Here is a 12,068-nt window from a genome sequence, read left to right on the forward strand (position 1 = left end):
CTTGTGTGCTTACCATTGCTGTGCAGAGAGGAGCCTCATCTTACGAAGAGGTTAGGTTGTAAAGTCAGCAACCATGGCCAAAAGGCAGATGCAGAGGCCAAAAGGCAGATACAGAGGTCAAAGGCAGATACAGACATCAAAAGGCAGATACAGAGGTCAAAAGGACCCCCAAAATTTTTGGCCACATGGCTTTCAGGATCTTCGTTCCCCAACCAGTGAAATTTGCAGCGGAAGTGTGGGATCTTAACCACGGGACCATCAGGGACGTCCCAGAAAACTTAACTTACCTTTAAATTTCTAAAACCTAGGTTGTTGGGTAATGCAAACCTAATTTAATTCTTTTGTGCCTCTCTGCATTTTGGCCACAGACTCTTTACTCTGGGATAGCAGAGGTTGAGTTTGAACAGGCCCTGGTGGCCCAGAAGGTAAAGAATCCTCCTGTACTGCAAAAGACCTGGGTTGGCAAGATCCCTTGCATGGCAGTCCCATGCAGGCAAGAATACGCCAGCATTCTTGCCTGGAGAATCCCCAAGGACAGAGGATCCTGGTGGGCCACAGTCCATGGGGTCACAAAGAGGTGGACACCACTGAGCAACTAAGCACAGCACTGTTTCATCTTTTATATTTCCCATGGCAGACAGCCTCATAGTTACCAGCTCAGCTGGGAACCTGTTTGTAAGTAGCAAATGAATTCTGGCTGATTTAGGCTAGAAAGGAATTTACTGGAAGGATGATGGGTAGCTCAGGGAATAGATGGGAAAGCTGGAAACTGGGTGGGAAAAGGGGACCTCTGAGCAAAGGGGACCTCAAAGCAGGGCCAGAATGACCACAGAGAGCTGGTTCACTGAGGACAGTGCCTGCCAGGAGCCACACAAGGAGTCCTGCCCGTGGCAAAGGTCATGAGGTTAAAGGGCCCGACAGGCAAAGGTGAGTCGGGCCTTAAGGGAGCCTTGCTGGATCTGCTCGTGCATCTGCCCCAAAACCAGAGTCTGCCTGCCCTACTGCATTATGCTTTCAGCTACTATTCTGACATTAACAGGGGCTATCCCCGACCACCTTTCTCTGGAAAATTAACTTAGAGCTCCAGATAATAGTCTCCTACATATAAAAGGAGTGTCTCAGGTCAAACCTCTCTGCTGGCAGAATAGCTTGTGTGACAGGATTATCCACACTCTTGCTACTAAGTACATGATTGTTTACAACCTCTCAACCATAAACAGCACAGAAAGTTTGGAGTATTTTGAAAGTCTTAATTAGCATAGGGATTTTCTAAAGATAAAAACCATGTTGATGAAGGGTTTCATTGCTGAGTTAATGATTGCCGCCAGGCCTCCATATCCTTAGGCGCCTGGGAGTATGTTCAGTTCAGTTCGTCGCTCAGTCATGTCTGACTCTTTGCGACCCCATAAATCGCAGCACGCCAGGCTTCCCTGTCCATCACCAACTCTCGGAGTTCACTCAGACTCGCGTCCATCGAGTCAGTGATGCCATCCAGCCATCTCATCCTCTGTCATCCCCTTCTCTTCCTGCCCCCAATCCCTCCCAGCATCAGAGTCTTTTTCAATGAGTCAACTCTTCACGTGAGGTGGCCAAAGTACTGGAGTTTCAGCTTTAGCATCATTCCTTCCAAAGAAATCCCAGGGTTGATATCCTTCAGAATGGACTGGTTGGATCTCCTTCAGTCCAAGGGACCCTCAAGAGTCTTCTCCAACACCACAGTTAAAATGCATCAATTCTTTGGTGCTCAGCCTTCTTCACAGTCCAACTCTCACATCCATACATGACCACTGGAAAAACCATAGCCTTGACTAGACGGACCTTAGTCGGCAAAGTAATGTCTCTGCTTTTGAATATGCTATCTAGGTTGGTCATAACTTTTCTTCCAAGGAGTAAGCGTCCTTTAATTTCATGGCTGCAATCACCATCTGCAGTGATTTTGAAGCCCCCCAAAATAAAGTCTGACACTGTTTCCACTGTTTCCTCATCTATTTCCTACAGAGTGATGGGACTGGATGCCATGATCTTCATTTTCTGAATGTTGAGCTTTAAGCCAACTTTTTCACTCTCCTCTTTCACTTTCATCAAGAGGCTTTTTAGTTCTTCTTCACTTTCTGTCATTAGGGTGGTGTCATCTGCATATCTGAGGTTATTGATATTTCTCCCGGCAATCTTAATTCCAGCTTGTGTTTATTCCAGTCCAGCGTTTCTCATGATGTACTCTGCATATAAGTTAAATAAGCAGGGTGACAATATAAAGCCTTGACGTCCTCCTTTTCTTATTTGGAACCAGTCTTTTGTTCCATGTCCAGTTCTAAATGTTGCTTTCTGGCCTGCATACAGATTTCTCAAGAGGCAGGTCAGGTGGTCTGGTATCCCCATCTCTTTCAGAATTTTCCACAGTTTATTGTGATCCACACAGTCAAAAGCTTTGGCATAGTCAATAAAGCAGAAATAGATGCTTTTCTGGAACTCTCTTGCTTTTTCCATGATCCAGCGGATGTTGGCAACTTGATCTCTGGTTGCTCTTCCTTTTCTAAATCCAGCTTGAACATCAGGAAGTTCACAGTTCACGTATTGCTGAAGCCTGGCTTGGAGAATTTTGAGCATTGTTAATCGATGTAATTGGAATGTAGAAAAGGAAATATAGTAGTTTTGATGTTAGCAATACTAGACTTTTGAGTTAATGAATTTCTCCTTGTTATAGATCACTGTACTCCTCTTTCTTTGTTATAAATCATTGTGTCCTTGCTATGTAAGAATGTAACTTTATCACTGTCTTAAGACTTAGTAGATCTTAAGGAGAAACAAGTTTTCTGATTGACTAACCTTTATCAATAGAAAGTAAGGTGGGGCCATAAAATGTTGATCAGCCTCCAGACCAGAAGATATTATAAACAAATGTAAGACCCTTGTAAGAACAAAGATATACTGAGAACACTGTCTTTAGATAAGGGTTGGAGCAGCTGATCCTGTGTGACTCTGTTTCTTGCATTTATCTCTATGTATAACTAAAAGTATAAAAGTGGACCTGGAAAATAAAGAAACGGACCAGTTCCTGGAAAGACTGTTTTCCCCTGTGTGGTCTTTTCTTGTTCTCTTCTTTTCTGGCTGAATTCCCATCTGGAGCATGGAGGCTCACCAAGTATACTAATTTTGCCCTGGCTTCTAAGACCCACGCGAGAGGGACCCCAAGGTGGGGCACCCTCCGCTATTCAAGCAGGCACTGGTGGCCTACCTAGATGGTGCAAACTCCTTGTCTCGGAGTTTTATTGGTTTTCCGCATAAACCAATTTATTCAGCCTCTTTTCTCCACTAATTTTCCCACTACACTATTCTTTCCTAATCTCTCTTTATATCTCTAATTAAATCTAATTAAATCTAAGTCCTTTCCTAGGACACCGACTCCTTCCCCACTTTGAATTCCCTGGATCCACTGGGGCTGGACCCTGGCAAGTGCCACTGCTGCTAAGTAGGGAGGCCACAACTTCCCATCAAACACCAGCAGACCCATGCCCTCCACACCACTGTCTGGCTCTGTTGCCCAAGAAACCAATGTTTAATATGATTAGGATCAGATAGGCCAAGCTTTGGCCACATGCCCAGGTGTTAGCTGCAAAACGGGCTGGAAAACTGAGTACTGGCTATTTCAGCTTCTCTGAGAGGAACTTTTCTAGCAAGACTCACACAGTGGGAAACAAATTCCCTAATATATTTACCATATATATATATATATATATATATATATATATATATATATAGTTATCAGACGGGGTCTGATGCTGTGCATGTATGTGCTCAGTCATGTCCAACTCTTTGCAACCCCATGGACTGTAGCCTGTCAGGCTCCTCTATCCATGGAATTCTCCAGGCAATTATACTGGAGTGGGTTGCCTTGCCCTTCTCCAGGAATCTTCCCAACCCAGGGATTGAACCTGCATCTTCTGCATTGGCAGGCAGGTTCTTTAACAACAGCGCCACCTGGGAAGCTTCTGATACTGGGCATTAATTCTGAAGGAAATGATCTTAGTATATGCCATCTATCCTCTCCTTCAGCCACTCTGAACAGCATTCTTTATATTAAATTAGAATGTTTCAGAGAGACTGATGAAAACTTTTGTTTTATTGAAAGAAGAAAAGCTGATCCACAGTATCTCTCTTTTTATCTTGAGTTGCAGGCAACTAGCCCAGGGCTAGTGTTCAATCACAGTACCAATAATTGTCTGGAACCCTAATTTTCAAAATGTTCTCCAAAGAGCTGCAGAGCCTAGTGGAAGTGCCCTGGGCAATGGGCAAGCCAGGGGACCTCTGCCCCTTTCCGCTTTCCTTATTTTAAGGCAGCACTCTCAACTGTCTGGTGGAAACTATGATTGATTAAAGGCCTCCATTGCTAAGAAACATTTAACTTCTGCTTGGATGGATTAACCTACTCACACCCTCCTCCCTCAGGGTTCATGTCCTCAATTTCCATGTCAACGATTTCATTTGTGTAAAAGACAGTACTGCAAGCACTTTTCTGGAAGCAGATGGATATAAATCCTGAAGAGCCGCTCTTTCTGGGGCTTCAAGAGGATTCCTGGTGTAGGTTCTGCCTTGGCTCCATGTAAACAAAATACCGGCTTCTAGGAGTCACACATGGGAATTCCAGGTTAATCTCAGGTCTCTATTTGAATTGCTCTAAGCGCAGCCGACAGCTACCCCGCATCCGAGGCCAGGGGTGGCAGCGGAGAGGAGCTACCCCACGCCCAAGGTGTGGTGGCTGTGTGGGCGCAGGAGGGCCTAGAGGAGCCATCCCACATTGAAGGCCAGGAAGGGTGGTGGGAAGAGATACCCCTCATCCAAGGTAAGGAGCAGCAGGTGTGCTTTGCTGGAGCAGCCGTGAAGAGATACCCCACGCCCAAGGTAAGAGAAACCCAAGTAAGATGGTAGGTGTTGCAAGCGGGCATCAGAAGGCAGACACACTGAAACCATACTCACAGAAAACTAGTCATTCTAATCACCCTGGGACCACAGCCTTGTCTAACTCAATGAAACTAAACCATGCCCGCAGGGCAAACCAAGACGGGTGGGTCATGGTGGAGAGAGCTGACAGAATGTGGTCCACTGGAGAAGGGAATGGCAAACCACTTCAGTATTCTTGCCTTGAGAACCCCATGAACAGTATGAAAAGGCAAAATAATAGGATACCGAAAGAGGTACTCCCCAGGTCAGTAGGTGCCCAATATACTACTGGAGGTCAGTGGAGAAATAACTCCAGAAAGAATGAAGGGATGGAGCCAAAGCAAAAACAATACCCAGCTGTGGATGTGACTGGTGACAGAAGCAAGGTCTGATGCTGTAAAGAGTAATAGTGCATAGGAACCTGGAATGTCAGGTCCATGAATCAAGGCAAATTGGAAGTGGTCAAACAAGAGATGGCAAGAGTGAACACTGATATTCTAGGAATCAGCAAACTAAAATGGACTGGAATGGGTGAATTTAACTCAGATGACCATTATATCTACTGTGGGCAGGAATCCCTCAGAAGAAATGGAGTAGCCATCATGGTCAACAAAAGAGTCCAAAATGCAGTACTTGGATGCAATCTCAAAAACGACAGAATGATCTCTGTTCGTTTCCAAGGCAAACCATTCAATATCACCATAATCCAAGTCTATGCCCCAACCAGTAATGCTGAAGAAGCTGAAGTTGAATGGTTCTATGAAGACCTACAAGACCTTTTAGAATTAACACCCAAAAAAGATGTCCTTTTCATTATAGGGGACTGGAATGCAAGAGTAGGAAGTCAAGAAACACCTGGAGTAACAGGCAAATTTGGCCTTGGAATGCGGAACAAAGCAGGGCAAAGACTAATAGAGTTTTGCCAAGAAAATGCACTGGTCATAGCAAACACCCTCTTCCAATAACACAAGAGAAGACTCTACACATGGACATCACCAGATGGTCAACACCAAAATCAGATTGGTTATATTCTCTGCAGCAAAAGATGGAGAAGCTCTATACAGTGAACAAAAACAAGACCAGGAGCTGACTGTGGCTCAGATCATGAACTCCTTATTGCCAAATTCAGACTTAAATTGAAGAAAGTAGGGAAAACCACTAGACCATTCAGGTATGACCTAAATCAAATCCCTTATGATTATACAGTGGAAGTGAGAAATAGATTTAAGTGCCTAGATCAGATAGATAGAGTGCCTGATGAACTATGAAATGAGGTTCATGACATTGTACAAGAGACAGGGATTAAGACCATCCCCATGGAAAAGAAATGCAAAAAAGCAAAATGGCTGTCTGGGGAAGCCTTACAAATAGCTGTGAAAAGAAGAGAAGTGAAAGGCCAAGGTGAAAGAAAAGATATAAGCATCTGAATGCAGAGTTTCAAAGAATAGCAAGGAGAGAGAAGAAAACATTCTTCAGCGATCAATGCAAAGAAATAGAGGAAAACAATAGAATGGGAAAGACTAGAGATCTGTTTAAGAAAATTAGAGATACCAAGGGAACATTTCATGCAAAGATGGGCTCAATAAAGGACAGAAATGGTAGGGACCTAACAGAAGCAGAAAATATTAAGAAGAGGTGGCAAGAATACACAGAAGAACTGTACAAAAAAGATCTTCATGACCAGGATAATCACGATGGTGTGATCACTCATCTAGAGCCAGACATCCTGGAATGTGAAGTCAAGTGGGCCTTGGAAAGCATCACTATGAACAAAGCTAGTGGAGGTGATGGAATTCCAGTAGAGCTATTTCAAATCCTGAAAGATAATGCTGTGAATCGCTGCACTCAATATGCCAGCAAATTTGGAAAACTCAGCAGTGGCCACAGGACTGGAAAAGGTCAGTTTTCATTCCAATTCCAAAGAAAGGCAATGCCAAAGAATGCTCAAACTACTGCACAATTGCACTCATCTCACATGCTAGTAAAGTAATGCTCAAAATTCTCCAAGGCAGGCTTCAGCAATACGTGAGCCGTGAACTTCCAGATATTCAAGCTGGTTTTAGAAAAGGCAGAGGAACCAGAGATCAAATTGCCAACATCCGCTGGATTATGGAAAAAGCAAGAGAGTTCCAGAAAAACATCTATTTCTGCTTTATTGACTATGCCAAAGCCTTTGACTGTGTGTGGATCACAGTAAACTGTAGAAAATTCTGAAAGAGATGGGAATACCAGACCACCTGACCTGCCTCTTGAGAAATCTGTATGCAGATCAGGAAGCAACAGTTAGAACTGGACATGGAACAACAGACTGGTTCCAAATAGGAAAAGGAGGACGTCAAGGCTGTATATTGTCACCCTGCTTATTTAACTTATATGCAGAGTACATCATGAGAAACGCTGGACTGGAATAAACACAGGCTGGAATTAAGATTGCCGGGAGAAATATCAATAACCTCAGATATACAGATGACACCACCCTTATGGCAGAAAGTGAGGAGGAACTAAAAAGCCTCTTGATGAAAGTGAAAGAGGAGAGTGAAAAAGTTGGCTTAAAGCTCAACATTCAGAAAACTATGATCATGGCATCTGGTCCCATCACTTCATGGGTAATAGATGGGGAAACAGTGGAAACGGTGTCAGACTTTATTTTTTTGGACTCCAAAATCACTGCAGATGGTGATTGCAGCCATGAAATAAAAAGATGCTTACTCCTTGGAAGAAAAGTTATGACCAACCTAGATAGCATATTCAAAAGCAGAGACATTACTTTGCCGACTAAGGTCCATCTAGTCAAGGCTATGGTTTTTCCTGTGGTCATGTATGGATGTGAGAGTTGGACTGTGAAGAAAGCTGAGTGCAGAAGAATTGATGCTTTTGAAGTGTGGTGTTGGAGAAGACTCTTGAGAGTCCCTTGGACTGCAAGGAGATCCAACCAGTCCATTTTGAAGGAGATCAACCCTGGGATTTCTTTGGAAGGAATGATGCTAAAGCTGAAACTCCAGTACTTTGGCCACCTTATGCGAAGAGTTGACTCATTGGAAAAGACTCTGATGCTGGGAGGGATTAGGGGCAGGAGAAGAAGGGGACAACCGAGGATAAGATGGCTGAATGGCATCACCGACTTGATGGATGCGAGTCTGAGTGACTCCGGGATTTGGTGATGGACAGGGAGGCCTGGCGTGCTGCGATTCATGGGGTCTCAAAGAGTAGGACACAACTGAGCGACTGAACTGAACTGAACTGAACTGAGCCTTCAAAATATTTTCTACCGTTGTCCAGGGAGTTGTTTTTCTTACAGATTAGCTTATATTTCAAATGAATTAAAGGCTTCCCATCCATGACAGTATTTCTGTCAAATGAAGTGGTTTTTTTTTTCACATCTATCTCCTGAATCTGACAAATGCAATGCTAATATTCTGAGATTTCCACCATATTTCAAAAATAGGATTTCCCCCTAGCTCTTCATCTAACCAGCTAGGCCTATTCTCTGTTGTTTCCTATTGCTTTGGTTTGAATACTTTTTTGAAGTTCTAGAAGATAGAAGGAAGTGTTATCTTGGATTCTCTGCCCCTTTTGAAAGTTTACTTTCTTCATTTCTTTCAAAACAGTCTTGCAAAGTTATGGCTAATGTGAAATATCACTGCAACACTTTAAGTACACAAAGGAGATCATGTTCTTTGTAAGAATATACTTTTAAAAGTCAAGCATAGATAACTAAGCACATGTTGAACATTCAAAAGAAGAGTAAGGTCCCCATGTTCCACTATAGAGATTCAAAATGGGAGTGGTTACATTCTCTCCATCTTATCTATTGCCTGGTGGTAAACTGCAGTGATTGTACCACCAGGAACTTCAATGTGTCTTTACTCACATCACTTCATTGTTCCTCACAAGAAGTCTGAGACATCCTGCTAGGTGTAATTGTTAACTACACTTCAGATGAAGAAATTGGAAGTCAAAAGTAAACTCAGACCCACTTGAACTGCACTGGCAGAAAATTTCAGAGCTGAGTGTGGAACCCAGGTCTTCATCCATTACAGGTGGGAATAAGTCTTATAGACTCAGGCTTAGCCTCCCAGTCCTGGAGGAGTTGAGTATATGGGAGTCTGGGAGTGATGGATGGTAGAGTGGTAGGTGAGGACAATCCCCAGGCCCATCAGCTAGCAGCTTTATTTAAAATAAGTTATTGTTTAAATTGGAGTATAATTGCCTTACAATGTTATGTCAGTTTCTGCAGTACAACGTCATGAATCAGCTATCATGCTCATACTTAGCCATTCAGTTATATCTGACTCTTTGTGACTGTTTGGAGCCCACCAGCCTCCTTTGTCCATGGGTTTTTCAGGCAATAATCCTGGAGTGGGTTGCCATTTTCTCCTCCATGGTATCTTCCCGACCCAGGCATCCAACCCACATCTCCTGGGTCTCCTGCATTGCTGGCAGATTTTTTACTGCTGAGCTATCGAGGAAGCCCCTGAATCAGCTATATGTATATATCTGTCCTCTCCCTCTTGAGCTTCCCTCCTCCCTCCACTCCCATCCCACTCCTGTAAGTCGTCACAAAGCACTGAGCTGAGCTCCCTGTGAGTTTGCAGTTTTTGCACGACATGGCAGCTTAGTCTTTGCTTGGCTCTTTCCTCTACTAGCTGGAGAGTTTTAGACACAGGATAGCGCTAGCAATGCTGAGATCAACCTTTTAGTTGAGGTAGTAAAAAGGCAGCAAGTTCACAAACACATAAGTCTTCATTCCATCACATGTGGACCCTCCACGGCAAGCTCATGTTCCCTAGTAATCCCTAGACTTTGCTTATCCCAGATGCCAAGCCTCTGATCATTCTCTTCCTTTCCCTCCACTTACCCATATCCCATCCATCTGTAAAATGATGTGAATATGAAGCCTTTCTTTTCATCCTGCTTTTGGAAGAGCTTGCCAAGGAGAAAATCTCTGTAATAGATGATGCTAAGTCCCCCATATTTCAATACTAAATCCTAGGAAATCTAGGCCATGCTAAAAGAATGTGAAACTATTCTGCCCACCACCCGCCTTCTACTTATGGGGGAGTGGAGTTGAAGAGGGGAAGAGGGAACGTTCCTTTGGAGATAGATAGTAGTGTACTCTATCTATAGCCCCATCAAGTGTATTCAACGGAGAGCCTGTGGGCCCTCAGTTAGGAAGTGGAACATAAAAATTGTATGAGAAGCTGTAGCTGGATTGGCCTTAGCCAACAGGGCAGAGAGAAGGGGGCACTTTCATCCTCAATGGAGGGGAGAGGGTAAGGGGCAAAGGTGCCTGCTTCCCATGGACCAGAAATGCAGATATGGCTGGTTGTTGTGTTCAGTTGCTCAGTCATGTCCGACTCTACGATCCCATGGACTGCAGCATGCCAGGCTTCCCTGTCCTTCACTATCTCCCGGAGCTTGCTCAAGTCATGTCCATTGAGTTGGTGATGCCATCCAACCATCTCATCCTCTGTTGTCCCTTTCTCCTCCTGCCCTCAATCTTTCCAGCATCAGGGTCTTTTCCAATGAGTTGGCTCTTGACCTCAGGCAGCCAAAGTATTGGAGCTTCAGCTTCAGCATCAGTCCTTCCGGTGAATATTCAGGGTTGATTTCCTTTAGGATGGACTGGTTTGACCTCCTTGCTGTCCAACAGACTCTCAAGAATCTTCTCCAGCACCCACAATTCAAAAGCATCAGTTCTTCATAACTCAGCCTTGTTTATGGTCCAGCTCTCACATCTGTCCATGACTACCAGAAAAATCATAGCTCTGACTGTATGGACCTTTGTTGGCTGGAATCACATCCAAAGGAGACTCTACCCAAGATGGCAGCCTGGAGCAGTGATGTAACACAGAAGATGAGCAGAGGAAGGATTTCCTTCCTTCCTCAGGCTCAGGCTCCGAGGGGCCTAAAAGGGGCTTGGATGCACAACAAACATTGCAGTATATTTGGCCCAAGAGTGAAATTTCAGAGAATCCATTTTAAGTACAGCAAGCTGAGTCAGTCAGGTAATCTTGAATTCTTTTCCCTCACCCAGGGTTTTTAAGCTATGCATTATGAAATCAAATTAATTGATGGTAGTAAGCTTCAAAAAAAATTAGAATATGATGGAAAAAATGTAATTTGGGGATCACAATAAACTGTGGAAAATTCTGAAAGAGATGGGAATATCAGACCATCTGACCTGCCTCTTGAAAAATCTGTATGCAGATCAGGAAGCAACAGTTAGAATTGGACATAGAACAACAGATTGGTTCCAAATAGGAAAAGGAGGACGTCAAGGCTGTATATTGTCATCCTGCTTATTTAGCTTATATGCAGACTACATCATGAGAAATGCTGGACTGGAATAAACACAAGCTGGAATCAAGATTGCCGGGAGAAATATCAATAACCTCAGATATGCAGATGACACCACCCTTATGGCAGAAAGTGAAGAGGAAATAAAAAGCCTCTTGATGAAAGTAAAAGAGGAGAGCGAAAAAGTTGGCTTAAAGCTCAATATTCAGAAAATGAAGATCATGGCATCTGGTCCCATCATGGGATGGGAAATAGATGGGGAAACAGTGGAAACAATGTCAGACTTTATTTTTTTGGGCTCCAAAATCACAGTGACTGCAGCCATGAAATTAAAAGACGCTTACTCCTTGGAAGAAAAGTTATGAGCAACCTAGATAGCATATTGAAAAGCAGAGACATTACTTTGCCGACTCAGGTCCGTCTAGTCAAGGCTATGGTTTTTCCTGTGGTCATGTATGGATGTGAGAATTGGACTGTGAAGAAGGCTGAGTGCCGAAGAATTCATGCTTTTGACGTGTGGTGTTGGAGAAGACTCTTGAGAGTCCCTTGGACTGTAAGGAGATCCAACCAGTCCATTCTGAAGGAGATCAATCCTGGGGTTTCTTTGGAAGGAATGATGCTAAAGCTGAAACTCCAGTACTTTGGCCACCTCATGCGAAGAGTTGACTCATTGGAAAAGACTCTGATGCTGGGAGGGATTGGGGGCAGGAGGAGAAGGGGACGACTGGGGATGAGATGGCTGGATGGTATCACGGACTTGATGGACGTGAGTCTGAGTCAACTCCGGGAGTTGGTGATGGATAGGGAGGCCTGGTGTGCTGGGATTCATG

The sequence above is a fragment of the Ovis canadensis genome, chromosome 2 (assembly GCF_042477335.2).
Source record: "Ovis canadensis isolate MfBH-ARS-UI-01 breed Bighorn chromosome 2, ARS-UI_OviCan_v2, whole genome shotgun sequence".
Classification (NCBI taxonomy): domain Eukaryota; kingdom Metazoa; phylum Chordata; class Mammalia; order Artiodactyla; family Bovidae; genus Ovis; species Ovis canadensis.